Source organism: Thamnophis sirtalis, unplaced genomic scaffold (genome assembly GCF_051295495.1).
Source record: "Thamnophis sirtalis isolate CommonGarterSnake01/CBP01778 unplaced genomic scaffold, rThaSir2_p1.2 scaffold_4, whole genome shotgun sequence".
Classification (NCBI taxonomy): domain Eukaryota; kingdom Metazoa; phylum Chordata; class Lepidosauria; order Squamata; family Natricidae; genus Thamnophis; species Thamnophis sirtalis.
This window is the reverse complement of record NW_028261384.1, coordinates 1852716-1867906: the sequence shown is the minus strand read 5'-3', so window position 1 is coordinate 1867906 and position 15191 is coordinate 1852716. Positions and strand designations below refer to the sequence as shown.

Genomic DNA, 15191 nt, shown 5'->3' with positions numbered 1-15191 from the left:
GGTTGGACTAGAGGACCTCCGAGGTCCTTCCAGCTGTTATGATATGGTTCTCTAAGGTTCCTCTCCTCCCTTGCATTTCTCTGATCCTTCTTCTTTGTCCTCAAAAGGAGCAACATTGTAGGTAGATAGGTAGGTAGTAAGTGAATCAAGGCTTGGTGCGTCAGAGAGAAAGTACGGAAGCAGATATCCAAAGCAAACATCTCATTATCTCTTCACCTGAAGGTTTGGAGTCCAGCAGGACATCCCTCCAAGTGGCTAATCATTGGCCAGAGACTGAAGGCCGTTGCTCGGCCTTATGCTAACAATCTAGATGTGTCCACAATACCCCGTTAACGGGAAACCAGAAGTCAAAGTCCAGCAACGGAGCGTAGACAACTCGGCGGGTTCTCAACTCAAGCAATCCTGCCTCGAATCTTGTGGAGAAAGACGGCCATGAAGAAGCTTTGGTTGATCTCGGCCTTCCTCTTGGTTTTGGTGGTTGAGACGGCGGTCAGCAATCCAGTGAGTCCACACTGCCCGTGGTTAACGGGGTCGGCTGGGTGGGTCAGCTTAGAAGACGTTTCTTGTGGGTTAGGATTTAGGGTTAGGGGGCTCTTCCTCAGTGGTTTCCCTGCAGATGTTTCATGACCCAACTAGGGAACAGCATCAGGGCTAGAAGGGAGTGGGGTTTGCGGAGAGGAGGAGCAGGAGGAGGAAGAGGAAAAAGACGCTGGCTTTTCCTTCCTCTGTTTTCAACTGCCCGAGGGCTAGCAAAACAATCTGAAAGCAAAACCAAAGGAGAAACGTTTCCCCTTTTGCATTTGAGCATGGAAGAAGCAGAAAGGGAAAGAAGAAAGACAAAGAAAAAGATGGGAAGAGAGCAAGGAAGGAAAAATAAGGAGGGGGGGGGAAGGAAGAAGAAAGGAGGAGGGAATGAAAAAGAGAGAGAATGCTTAGTGGGGGAAACTGAAAGTAACCAATCTAAGTCTGCCTCTCAGAGACTGCGCTTCAAGGCCGTTTCCCCCAGGAAAGGAATGGAGGCACAAGACAGCCTGCACTCAGAACGGCCGTTCCAAAAAGCATCTTCTTTGAACATGATTGGACAATGGAGTGGGGTGGAGGGAGCAATGATGGGATGTGCCTAAGACGGGAATGTTCCACCCAGGGATTTGCTGCCTGCGAACTTCAGTTCCGGCTTTGCTTTATCATAGTCCACTTGACCGTTAGTAGACTAAACCTTTATCGACCAATGAAGTTAAAGGTCAGTTTGGCTTAAAGGTTCAAGTTGGGGCAGGATTGACATCAGGCCTTGCCCAGCCTGTACAATGTTTATCTATTGTAAGAAAAAAATGCCTCCCGTTTCATTTTATTTATAATTATTTATATTTTGCACTTCTTTTACCGCCCACCTAGCTACTTAATGGCAGCGGGGTTCACTTAACAACTGTGGTGAAAGAGGACGTAAAATTAGGTACAGCTGAGTTTAGCAACCTAAAAATCCCGTCCCAATGGCTGCATACAGGTATGCAGCTATTCCTTGACTTATGACCAGAATTGAGCCCAACATTTCTGCTACTAAGCAAGACACTTGCTCAGTGCATTTTGCATTCTTTTACCCCCATTCCTGCCCCCGTTGTTAAACAAATCACTGCAGCCATTAAGCTGAAACACAGTTCTTAAGAAAATCTGGTTTCCTCACTGAGTTTGTTTGCCGGAAGGATTGAGTGACCTGGGGACACTTCAACCGTCATAAGTATGAGTCTGTTGCCAAGCATATGAATTTTGGTCCTGTGACCCCGGGTCACTCCGACCGTCATAAATACAAGTCAGTTGCCAAGCGTTTATCATTGTGAAAAAGTCAAGGCCAAGTGAAGTAACACAAGAAGGGGCTTCGGAGCTCTGTGGTAGAGATAGTCCTTGATTACGGGTCACAATGGAGCCCCAACTTGATGTCATTAGGTGAGTCTTGCCCCGTTTTACGACCTTTCTTGCCACAGTTGTTAAGTGAATCGCCACAGTTGATAAGTTAGTCAGCCGGTCACTAAGCAAATCGAGCTCCCCCCCCCTTAACTGTGCTGGTCCGAAGGTCGCAAGAGAGGATCACACGATCCCTGGGAAATAGCAATGGTTGTAAAACCGAACCAGTGGCCCAGGATTTGAATTTAAATCACATGATCGCGAGTGAACGGATGTAAGTCGTAAGTGTGAAAAATGGTCATAAGTCACCTTTTTTCTGGGCCATTGCAACTTGGAACAGTCACTAAATGAACCATTGTATATGGGCTCACTGGGGAAAGCTTTTCTGGAAGCTGTGGGAACTGGAGGTTTAAGAAGATGCACGTTTTATAAAACGAGAATGAAGGAAGTTTGATGGACAAGGAAGCGGCCACACATCGAACGGAGGAATAAACTAGGTTGACTCTTATCTTCGTCAGGAATGAAAACCAAAAGGCCAAACCAATATTTGAAGAAGCCACGACTTCCTTGAGAAGGTGGCAAAAATCAGAAGGTTAGGATCGGATCAAGTTCAGGAGAACCTCAAAAAAAAAAAAGGACTTTCAAGAACATAACGCAGTTTACGAAGAGGTCCTGTAGATGTGGCATGGTTGGCCAGAAGTGCAACTGAGGGGCATGGCCGTAAAGTTAGAAGCCTTAATCGAATTCAAACTTCAGGGTAGAGTTGGAAGGGACCTCAGAGGTCTTCTAGTCCAGCCCCCTGCTCAAGGAGGAGATCCTTAGAAGATCATAGAATTCACAGAGTTGAAAGGGAGCTTGGAGGACTTGCAGACTAGAAGACCTCCAAGGGCCCTTCCCACTCTGTCCTTCTATGATTCTGTAAGGGTCTCTGCTCGAGCAGGGGGTTGGACTAGAGGACCTCCGAGGTCCTTCCAGCTGTTATGATATGGTTCTCTAAGGTTCCTCTCCTCCCTTGCATTTCTCTGATCCTTCTTCTTTGTCCTCAAAAGGAGCAACATTGTAGGTAGATAGGTAGGTAGTAAGTGAATCAAGGCTTGGTGCGTCAGAGAGAAAGTACGGAAGCAGATATCCAAAGCAAACATCTCATTATCTCTTCACCTGAAGGTTTGGAGTCCAGCAGGACATCCCTCCAAGTGGCTAATCATTGGCCAGAGACTGAAGGCCGTTGCTCGGCCTTATGCTAACAATCTAGATGTGTCCACAATACCCCGTTAACGGGAAACCAGAAGTCAAAGTCCAGCAACGGAGCGTAGACAACTCGGCGGGTTCTCAACTCAAGCAATCCTGCCTCGAATCTTGTGGAGAAAGACGGCCATGAAGAAGCTTTGGTTGATCTCGGCCTTCCTCTTGGTTTTGGTGGTTGAGACGGCGGTCAGCAATCCAGTGAGTCCACACTGCCCGTGGTTAACGGGGTCGGCTGGGTGGGTCAGCTTAGAAGACGTTTCTTGTGGGTTAGGATTTAGGGTTAGGGGGCTCTTCCTCAGTGGTTTCCCTGCAGATGTTTCATGACCCAACTAGGGAACAGCATCAGGGCTAGAAGGGAGTGGGGTTTGCGGAGAGGAGGAGCAGGAGGAGGAAGAGGAAAAAGACGCTGGCTTTTCCTTCCTCTGTTTTCAACTGCCCGAGGGCTAGCAAAACAATCTGAAAGCAAAACCAAAGGAGAAACGTTTCCCCTTTTGCATTTGAGCATGGAAGAAGCAGAAAGGGAAAGAAGAAAGACAAAGAAAAAGATGGGAAGAGAGCAAGGAAGGAAAAATAAGGAGGGGGGGGGAAGGAAGAAGAAAGGAGGAGGGAATGAAAAAGAGAGAGAATGCTTAGTGGGGGAAACTGAAAGTAACCAATCTAAGTCTGCCTCTCAGAGACTGCGCTTCAAGGCCGTTTCCCCCAGGAAAGGAATGGAGGCACAAGACAGCCTGCACTCAGAACGGCCGTTCCAAAAAGCATCTTCTTTGAACATGATTGGACAATGGAGTGGGGTGGAGGAAGCAATGATGGGATGTGCCTAAGACGGGAATGTTCCACCCAGGGATTTGCTGCCTGCGAACTTCAGTTCCGGCTTTGCTTTATCATAGTCCACTTGACCGTTAGTAGACTAAACCTTTATCGACCAATGAAGTTAAAGGTCAGTTTGGCTTAAAGGTTCAAGTTGGGGCAGGATTGACATCAGGCCTTGCCCAGCCTGTACAATGTTTATCTATTGTAAGAAAAAAATGCCTCCCGTTTCATTTTATTTATAATTATTTATATTTTGCACTTCTTTTACCGCCCACCTAGCTACTTAATGGCAGCGGGGTTCACTTAACAACTGTGGTGAAAGAGGACGTAAAATTAGGTACAGCTGAGTTTAGCAACCTAAAAATCCCGTCCCAATGGCTGCATACAGGTATGCAGCTATTCCTTGACTTATGACCAGAATTGAGCCCAACATTTCTGCTACTAAGCAAGACACTTGCTCAGTGCATTTTGCATTCTTTTACCCCCATTCCTGCCCCCGTTGTTAAACAAATCACTGCAGCCATTAAGCTGAAACACAGTTCTTAAGAAAATCTGGTTTCCTCACTGAGTTTGTTTGCCGGAAGGATTGAGTGACCTGGGGACACTTCAACCGTCATAAGTATGAGTCTGTTGCCAAGCATATGAATTTTGATCCTGTGACCCCGGGTCACTGCGACCGTCATAAATACAAGTCAGTTGCCAAGCGTTTATCATTGTGAAAAAGTCAAGGCCAAGTGAAGTAACAGAAGAAGGGGCTTCGGAGCTCTGTGGTAGAGATAGTCCTTGATTACGGGTCACAATGGAGCCCCAACTTGATGTCATTAGGTGAGTCTTGCCCCGTTTTACGACCTTTCTTGCCACGGTTGTTAAGTGAATCGCCACAGTTGATAAGTTAGTCAGCCGGTCACTAAGCAAATCGAGCTCCCCCCCCCTTAACTGTGCTGGTCCGAAGGTCGCAAGAGAGGATCACACGATCCCCGGGAAATAGCAATGGTTGTAAAACTGAACCAGTGGCCCAGGATTTGAATTTAAATCACATGATCGCGAGTGAACGGATGTAAGTCGTAACTGTGAAAAATGGTCATAAGTCACCTTTTTTTCTGGGCCGTTGCAACTTGGAACAATCACTAAATGAACCATTGTATATGGGCTCACTGGGGAAAGCTTTTCTGGAAGCTGTGGGAACTGGAGGTTTAAGAAGATGCACGTTTTATAAAATGAGAATGAAGGAAGTTTGATGGACAAGGAAGCGGCCACACATCGAACGGAGGAATAAACTTGGTTGACTCTTATCTTCGTCAGGAATGAGAACCAAAAGGCCAAACCAATATTTGAAGAAGCCACGACTTCCTTGAGAAGGTGGCAAAAACCAGAAGGTTAGGATCGGATCAAGTTCAGGAGAACCTCAAAAAAAAAAAAAGGACTTTCAAGAACATAACGCAGTTTACGAAGAGGTCCTGTAGATGTGGCATGGTTTGCCAGAAGTGCAACTGAGGGGCATGGCCGTAAAGTCAGAAGCCTTAATCGAATTCAAACTTCAGGGTAGAGTTGGAAGGGACCTCAGAGGTCTTCTAGTCCAGCCCCCTGCTCAAGGAGGAGATCCTTAGAAGATCATAGAATTCAGAGAGTTGAAAGGGAGCTTGGAGCACTAGCAGACTAGAAGACCTCCAAGGTCCCACTCTGTCCTTCTATGATTCTGTAAGGGTCTCTGCTCGAGCAGGGGGTTGGACTAGAGGACCTCCGAGGTCCCTTCCAGCTGTTATTATATGGTTCTGTAAGATTCCTCTCCTCCTTGCATTTCTTTTGATCCTTCTTCTTTGTCCTCAAAAGGAACAACATTGTACGTAGGAAGGTAGTAAGTGAATCAAAGCTTGGTGCGTCACAGAGAAAGTACGGAAGCAGATACCCAAAGCAAACATCTCATTATCTCTTCACCTGAAGGTTTGGAGTCCAGCAGGACATCCCTCCAAGTGGCTAATCATTGGCCAGAGACTGAAGGCCGTTGCTCGGCCTTATGCTAACAATCCAGATGTGTCCACAATACCCCGTTAACGGGAAACCAGAAGTCAAAGTCCAGCGACGGAGCGTAGACAACTCGGCGGGTTCTCAACTCAAGCGATCCTGCCTCGAACCTTGTGGAGAAAGACGGCCATGAAGAAGCTTTGGTTGATCTCGGCCTTCCTCTTGGCTTTGGTGGTTGAGACGGCGGTCAGCGTTCCAGTGAGTCCACACTGCCCGTGGTTAATGGGGTCGGCTGGGTGGGTCAGCTTAGAAGACGTTTCTTGTGGGTTAGGATTTAGGGTTAGGGGGCTCTTCCTCAGTGGTTTCCCTGCAGACGTTTCATGATAGCAATAGCAGTAGACTTATATACCGCTTCATAGGCCTTTCAGGCCTCTCTAAGCGGTTTACAGAGAGTCAGCATATTGCCCCCAATAATCTGGGTCCTCATTTTACCCACCTCGGAAGGATGGAAGGCTGAGTCAACCCTGAGCCGGTGAGATTTGAACCGCTGACCTGCTGATCTAGCAGTAGCCTGCAGTGCTGCATTTAACCACTGCGCCACCTTGGCTCTTGACCCAACTAGGGCTCATGACCCAACTAGGGAACATCATCAGTGCTTGGAGGGAAGGTGAGAAGGAGGAGGATGGGGAGGAGGGATGTGGGATCCTTGGAGGTCTCTGAGCTTGGTGGTTGTCTTGTAGACATTTCACGACCCAACTTGGGGATATCATCAGCGCTAGAAGGGAGTGGGGTTTTTGGAGAGAAGGAGGAGAAAACAAGGAAAGGAAGAGGAGGAGGAAGGATGGATGGATGGACGGAGGGCAAAAGGAGGAACGGAGGGAGAGAGGAAGAGAGGATTGGAGGGAGGGAGGAAGAAGAGAGGAAAAAGAAAGAAAAGGGAAGGAAACAGTGGAGGTGGATGGAAGAAAGAAAGGAGGAAGTAAAAAGAAACGGGATAGGAGCGATGGAAGGAACACAGAAAAGAAAGAGAAAAAGAAAGAAAAAGGAAGGAAACGGGAAATGTGGAAGGAAAGAAAGAAGGAGGGAAATAGAAAGGGAGGGAAGATGCAAGGCAGAAGAAGGAAGGAAGGAAGGAAGGAAGGAAGGAAGGAAGGAAGGAAGGAAGGAAGGAAAAAGAAAGGGGACGGAACGAAGGAAAGAAAGAAGGACTGGGCAATCCTTGGTGTTCTCTTGAGCTTGCTGGTTTCCTTCCAGAAATTTCATGACCTATCTAGGTAACATCATCAGTGCTAGAAAGGAGTCGAGTGGGTGGAGAGGAGGAGGAGGAGGAGGAGGAGGAGGAGGAGGAGGAGGAGGAGGAGGAGGAGGAGGAGGAGGAGGAGGAGGAGGAGGACGACGACGACTGTGGGGTCCTTGATGCTCTCTGAGCTGGGTTGTTTTCTTGCAGACATTTCATGACCCAACTATGTAACAACATCAGGGCTAGAAGACAGGGAGGTTGTTTCCTACCTGGACTGATCTGGAATGGGTTTAGTGGGCTCTGCTAATCTCAGTCTGAAGAGATGATGGGTATTGTAGTCAGACAGCCGGATTGGAACAGGCTGCCTTAACCTGAAAAGTTTCTCCAGCCGGCTGGTAAGGAGGGGTGTTTTTTCTTTTTTGCAGAGACGCTGTGGTCGTTACGGATGTTACTCCTCCATCGCACTTGGAATACCGCTTGACAAGGTAGAACCAGTGGTGGGTTTCAATTTTTTTTAGAACTATTGTGTAGGTGTGGCCCGTTTTGTGGGAGTGGCTCAGCGGTCATGTGACCATGTAGGCGTGGCCAATTTGAAAAATGTGCTGAAACTCACTTAACAACACTTTTGCTTAGTAACCAAAATTTTGGACTCAATTGTGGTCATAAGTCCTCTCTTTTTCTTTCTTTCTTTCTTTCTTTCTTTCTTTCTTTCTCTCTCTCTCTCTCTTTCTTTCTTTCTTTCTCTTTCTTTTTTTCTCTCTCTCTCTTTATCTCTCTCTCCTTTCTTCCTTCCTTTTGCATCTCTCTCTCTCCCTTTATCTTTCTTTCATCTCCCTCTCCCACTTTCTTTTTCTTTCTTTCTTTCTCTCTCTCTCTCAGTTTGTCTCTCACTCTCTGTGTGGCTCTTTGCCTCTATCTCCCTCCCTCTGTGTCTCTCTCTGTCATTCTCTCTGTGTGTCTGTCTCTGTGCGTCTGTCTCTCTCTGTCTCTCCCTCTGTATCTCCTCCCTGCCTCTGTGTGTATCTGTTTCCCACTCTGTGTGTCTGTGTGTCTGTCTGCCTGTCTCTGTCTGTCTCTCTCCCCCCCCCCCTCTCTCTCTGTAAGCCGCTGTCACACCTGTCGTCCTGGATCAGGCTGAGCTGCCTGTCCTTCTTCAACACCTCCGGGGGGTGCACATCCATCGTAAAATCCATCGGGTCGTCCAAAGTAGCGGGGCTCAGCAGGACCTTGGCTGAATGCGTGCAAATGCTCAAGTCCGCTGCTCGCCACTCCACAGCTAATTGCAAAGTTCTCTCTGGAGATTCTGCCGGGCAGAGGCAGCGCTCCCCTCTCGAGCTTCCGTGAAGGGGATCTTTTTCTGTGGGAGGGAGCCTGGAATTTCCCCGCTGAAGTAGAAGGGGAGGCTTTCAAGCTAGTCTGATCCTGCTTGAAAAGGCTGCTGTGACGGAGCAAAGGGTTCCCTGGCTGAGGATTCCCTCCTTCAGTGTGTCTCTGGAATCCCCCCCTTTTTTTTCTACAGAAGGAAAAGGTTTTTTGACTGGACAGCTCGACAGGATCAAGGCCGTTCTGCTCCTCTGTTGCACTGCTCTCCTCTCTCTGATAGCCGCCTGGTTAAAAAGGAGGAGGAGCCCAACTGAGAGACCGCCTCCTGCCATTTAGCTCCCAGAGACCAATAAGATCACACAGATTAGGCCTCCTCCGGGTTCCATCTGCCGGTTAATGTCGGTTGGCGGGTCCCTGGGGAAGGGCCTTCTCTGTAGCTGCTCCGGACCTATGGAACAATCTCCCCGTAGAGATCCGGACCCTTACTACTCTTCCGGCCTTCCGCAAAGTGATTAAGACCTGGCTGTTCCGGCAGGCCTGGGGCTGTTGATTTTATCCAGACCCACTCTAAGCGGTATGCATGATGTGTAATTTTAATGTTTGTTTCTTTTAATTTTTATATACGTCCCCCCGTTTTTATCTGTAAGCCGCCCAGAGTCTCTAGGGAGTGGGCGGCATACAAATGCTAATAAACCTTAAACCATCCAAGAAGACGAAGAACGCGATGGGGATCCCTGTCCCCGTGGATGGGCTTTGGACCAGCGGAGCCTCCTCTTCCTCCTTTTTAGCCAGGCGATCTTCAGCTGCAGCATAACCGCACAGGCCCTCTTCTCTCTGATAGCTGCCTGGTTTAAAAGGAGAAGGCTCTCCACTGGATCCCCCTCGCATTCCTCGTCTTCCCGGATGGGCTCCTCCTCCTTTTGAACCAGGCGGCTATCAGAGAGAAGAGGGCAGCGCCTGCCCGTGGGCTTGTGCAGCAGCCGAATCCTCGCCTCCTGTTCTTCGGCTGCTGTACAAGCCCAAGGGCACGCGTTGTCCAGTTTGCTGAATTCAGCGCGGCTTCAGAGAAAGAGCGTGCGAGAAAGCCGCCCCCCATCCCCGCAGCCTGAATGTTTGAATGAAGGAGGCTGCAGGCTCCCTTGTCTTCGGCTATGCGATTTCCTTTCGTTCTCTGCTGCCCGAACGAGTGAATGACACGGAGGGAGAACGAAAGGAGATCGCGTCGGGTGGGGGAAGCGAACCAAGCATTCCGGTACATTCCGCCACCGGAGGAAGGGGTTCTAAAACATACGCTCAATTTCACGAACGGGTTCTAGCGTACCGGTTAGGACAGGCTGAAACCCACCCCTGCACTGCAACCAAACTGACCTGGAACAAGGAGCGACTGCTTCCTCCGCCCGCTTCTTCGAATGGCAGGCCTTAAACGCGGATCTTTCCTCGCCACTTTATGAGGTTGGGCCCGGACTTGCTTTCTGAGCACGGGGCTACTGGCGGTAGTTTGCACGGAAGCCCGGTGAAGTCCTTTGCTAGCAGGCAGGTTCTAGGACGCCTGCCGCCAACAAAGGACCTTCCCGAAGTTGTTTTTCTGAGCATGGGGAAAACGGATGGTATTTTGTCCCTTCTGTCTCACCGTTGCTCAGAAAAACAACTCCGGGAAGGTCCTTTGGTGGCAGCAGACTCCTAGAACCTCCCTGATAGCAAAGGACCTTCCTGAAGTCGCTTTTTTGAGCAACGGGGAGAGAGAAGGGACAAAATACCATCTAGCCGGGATGGCTATATAGGGCTGGGGGCAGGGCGGGCTTACTTCTGGGTCCGATGACCAACCGGTTCACGAGAACCGGCGGGGACCGGCAGCAACACACCCCTGAGCAGAACCATTCTGGATCCTGCCGATGAGGCTGGGGTTTGCCTCGGGAGTGTAGGATCCATTCCCTGGGATCGAGTCAAGGGCACAGGGATTGAATGCAGATTGAATCTGCATGGGATGAACACCGTCGAATTCGGCTGGTACCCCAATTCTGAAAGGATGACTTTGCCTTACAAAATCGCCCCCTTCTCCCCATAACCCTGCGATTTTGTGGCAAGGGTGTCTACAGTGATTGGTTAAAAATGAAAGTCACAACAGTGGTGCAACCTGTAGGAGATGACCCGGCTGAGCCCAAAGGAGGGGTCAAAAATGTCATCAGTTACGAGTCCCTGCACAGATAATTCCAGCCTGCCTTGAATTCCTTCCATTCTTATCTCCCACTCATTTCCTTTCACCATTAGTAGGCCAGATTCTTGTAGAGAGCTTAAGCTTGCAGTAAATCTTGATCCTCATTTGAACTGACTGAATCTCTCGGTTTCCCCAGTGCTTGACATAACCAAAGCTCGGCAGTGCAGTTAAAAAACGTAACCGGCGGCCAACAGCTTGACCTTTTTGACCTAGGAAGCCTTTTGTCTGGGACAAAATTCAGATTCTAACGGAATCCCTCAGATTCTGCTGCCACATCTCCTTGTCTCCTGGATCGCAGATGACGAAAAGGCAGTCTTTGCATCTTCTGTGTGAACCTCTGGAGACCCCTGCATCTTACATGGTCCTTAGCTCTCCTTTGCTTAACGCTCCCCAATCCCCAGGCCGCAGCTCGCTATCGGGGCCCAAGCCCTTTGTAACTGGGTTGCAGAAGTGGCGGGCAAGCACGTGTGTCCTCAATAGTGTGAACTGCAAGCAAGCATGGGAGCACATGCTTCCATTTGTGCAACCATGGGTGCGCGAGTGGCATGCGTGTGTGTCCATCACTCACACAAATGAAGCTGTGCACGCTTGCCCGCCACTCGCGTGGAAGCATCCTCTCCCCCCACCTGGCCAGAAAGGTTGGGGAACTCTGGCTTATTCCCCACTCTGAGCGTTTCTTATGCTGAGCAAAGACATTTTGCACCTTGGGAGGGGGGGCTGTCCCCAAGTTCTGCCTTCTAACGCCTGGTTTTCCCCCCAGGAGGAGGGCCGACTGATAGATGACTTGGCCGAATTCCCGACTCGTCGACCTGCTCTTCAGGTATGTGTCAAGGTTCCGACTGACGAACCCAACCCAGCAAGCCCGCTCGAGATGATACAATCTCCGATCGCAAAATTATGTTGAGTACCTCATTCCAGCACGGCGGAAGCCAAACCAACTGTGGCTAATTCCCACGCAATCCACATACTTCGAATATAGCATTCCCCCTCCCACTATTAGAGCAGGTCACACTGTCCAATTAAAGGTCAGGGTATTGTTATGAGAAAATGCCCCTGGGGTTTAGGAAAGACCTGCGTAAGTGTCCTTGGTTCTCAGGACTCGACTTCTTGATGTCTGTAGGTTACGTTCCATTTCCCCCATTCCTCTCCCCCCCCCCCGGTTCATTGGCAAGTTGAGAAGCGAAAGTGGTTGCAACAGCATAAAGTGCACTTCAAACAAACCGGCAAAACAATTAACCAGTGGAACTGCTTGCCACCAGAACTTGTGGATGCTCCATCACTGGAGGCTTTTAAGAAGAGACTGGGCAACCATTTGTAAGGGTCACCTGCATGAGCAGGGGGTTGGACTAGAAGACCTCCGAGGGCCCTTCCAACTCTGTAATTCTGTCAGGGTCCCCTGCTTGAGGAGGAGGTCGCACTAGATGAGCTCCAAGGTCCCTTCCAGCTCTATTCAGCAACTTGGTATGCAACTCCCTCTTTCTTCTCCCAGCTGGATGACCCTGAGGCAGCATCGAGAGAAGGTGCAGTCTCTACTTTCGATTCCCCAAGCATGTCTCTCCTCATCCTCCCTCCATAGTCCTGGCCTCTGGGCTATGGACCAAAGAGAGAGTGTTGGTGGCATCTGTTGTTGCCTGAGAGTGTAGGATAGAAATCCTAAAGTGAGAGCTGACAGATAGATCAGGGGCTGCTCAAGTTCCCCCCCGTTCTCCAGGAAAGCAGTTCTTAATTGGCGTCTGCCTTCTCAATCCATCCATCAGAAAAGAGCTGGAAGGGATCTTGGAGGTCTTCTAGTCCAGCCCACTGCCCAAGCAGGAGACACGATACCATTGCAGGGAAGTGACTGACCTGTCTCTTCTTCCAAACCTCCCGCTGATGGAGCACCCACAACCTCTGGTTGTTAGCGTTCCAAGTATCATGCAGAATTAAATCAGAGTCCAAGGCAAAACAACCCTTAAAGTTCCAATTTAATAAGTCAGACATCTTGGCACATCTGTGGAATCCCAATTCTGAAAGTTACCTAGGATTCCTACCCAGTTGAAAGTTTGTGATCTTGTCCCCACCCCCACAAATCCATCACATGGTCCAATCTTCTTCTTCCACGCTGGCATCTCCACCCAGCTGGCTCCGGTCAGGTGTACTGGTGCGGAGACAAAAGATGACCTTGGGCTTTTAGGAAAGAATGACAACAATACATTCCACAATCCTACTCCTTCCTATTCCCCCCTCCGAACTACTACACTAAGGAAACAGCATAAGGCAATAGAGAGAGAGTGTGGAAGGCCAAAGATCCTAAAAGGGATATAACTGCAGGCCTGACAGTGGTGGCAAGCGGTTCCACCGGATAATTGTCCTCCCGGTAAGAGGTTTCTTCTCAATTCCAGCTTGCTTCTCTCCTGGATGAGTTTCCATCTGTCGCTTCTCATCTTGCCTTCTGGTCCTTAGGACAATGACCCCCCCCCTCTTTTTTGGGGCACCCCCCCTCCCAAAATACTGGAATGCTGCTATAGTGTACTTCTTTTCTCTAATCTGAGTCGCAGCCTTTCTCCCGGTTGGGAGACTTGCTTAGTGTCCTCTCCTTCCACAGATCCCAAGTGTCGAAGAATTCCCGTCAGACCTTTGGGAACGGCTACAGCGTATCAAGGTATGTTTGGGATTGAAGAGATTCGGGGTTGGGTGGGGAGACTCGGCGTGCAACAAGTCGCACAGCCTAACTCGACATGGGGAGAACTTGGAACCCAGAAGTTCCTTGCCTCCTGCTTTGGCTCTGTGGAGGGTGGTGTAGAGGTGGTATTCATCCGGTTCAGACTGGTTCACCCAAATTGGTGGTGGAAATCGTGGCTGGGCCTGCCTGGCTCTATGTGGTCCTATTTAGAAGGGCCTCTCCTTCCTCTGTGCAGAAAAGTCCCCAAACTCGGAATGGGGTGTGTGGGTGTTTGCGCCTGCTTGGCTGTCGGTAGTTTGTAGGGCGCCGAGTTGTTTCCACATCGAGTTAACCAGTACGATTTGTTCCGTACTGATCCTGCCGTGCCGAGTCAGCAGGTCCAAACCAGCTGCGTCCACCAGACGACGCACCCGCCAGACAACGGCCGCGTGGCTGTGCCGAGTCAACCGTGCTGAGTCAGCAGCACTCAGCCAGATGCGCCAAGCTGGTCACACTTACCCAGTCACGCCCACTTGGCCGCCGCAAATCTTCCCCTTCCATTCCCTGCTAACCAACCCCACACCCGGCATTTTGATCTCCCCTTCTGCAGATTGACGGTGTCGCTACTGAGGATGGCGAAGACGCGATTTGATGCGTGTCGATTCCGGCACACAAGTACGTCAAAGAGCCGAAGAGGTGTAGAAGGGTTTCGGGATGGGTTTGCGTGGATTCAAAGGAATTTCTTTTTTTTTTGAAAAAGATACTAATTTGATTCAACGTTGAAATTGAAAAGGTAAAAGCTAATGCAAAATTTTTAAAAATATGAAAAGAATACAAAGAAAAAACAGAAGGTGCAGAGAAGAAGAAAGAACAAATAGAGAAAGAAAGAGAGGAAGAAAGGAAATAGAAAAGAAAGAAACAAGACTATTGATTTATTGATTTATATATTTGCTTTTATTGATTTGCTGAATTATTGATTTATTGATTTTATGATTTATTGATTTTATGATTTATTGATTTTATGATTTATTGATTTTATGATTTATTGATTTTATGATTTATTGATTTACGGATTTACTGATATATTTATAAAATATATTGGCTGACCATCTGACCTCAGAAAAACCCTGGGCGGCTTACAATAATGAAAGATAAAAACTGAAGATAGTAAGGAAAATTGAAAAGAAATATATTTTTAAAAGTCTGTCTGTCTGTCTGTCTGTCTGTCTGACTCTCTATCTATCATCTATATCTATCTATCTATCTATCTATCTATCTATCTATCTATCTATCTATCTATCTATCTATCTATCTATCTCTATCTCTCTATCTCTCTATCTCTCTATCTCCATCTATCTATCTATCTATCTATCTATCTATCTATCTATCTATCTATCTATCTATCTATCTATCTATCTCTATCTATCTATCTATCTATCTCTATCTATCTATATCTATCTATCTATCTATCTATCTATCTCTATCTATCTCTCTCTCTCTCTCTCTCTATCTATCTATCATCTATATCTATCTATCTATCTATCTATCTATCATCTATATCTATCTATCTATCTCTATCTATCTATCTCTCTATCTATCTCTATCTCTATCTCTATCTCTATCTCTATCTCTATCTCTGTCTGTCTATCTGTCTATCTGTCTATCTGTCTATCTGTCTATCTGTCTATCTGTCTATCTGTCTATCTGTCTATCTGTATCTGTCTATCTGTCTATCTGTCTATCTGTCTATCTGTCTATCTGTCTATCTGTCTATCTGTCTATCTGTCTATCTGTCTATCTATCTATCTATCATCATCTATCTCTTCAGTAATTTATCAATCATTTAATATCCCTCTATA

General features: G+C 48.1%; 1 long non-coding RNA gene across 2 annotated transcripts in view; it reads left to right on the top strand.

The window, feature by feature from the left end:
- Positions 1-3179: 3179 nt before the first annotated feature.
- LOC148045732 (uncharacterized) overlaps positions 3180-15191 on the top strand; it is a 32562-nt gene continuing 20550 nt past the window's right edge. Inside the window, exons 1-4 of one of the 2 annotated variants that reach the window (XR_015696302.1) lie at positions 3193-3339; positions 11452-11511; positions 13276-13332; positions 13943-14007. This is a non-coding gene — a long non-coding RNA (uncharacterized LOC148045732). Of the gene's footprint in view, positions 3340-11451; positions 11512-13275; positions 13333-13942; positions 14008-15191 lie in introns of both variants that reach the window. The other variant, XR_015696303.1, reaches the window with a different exon arrangement.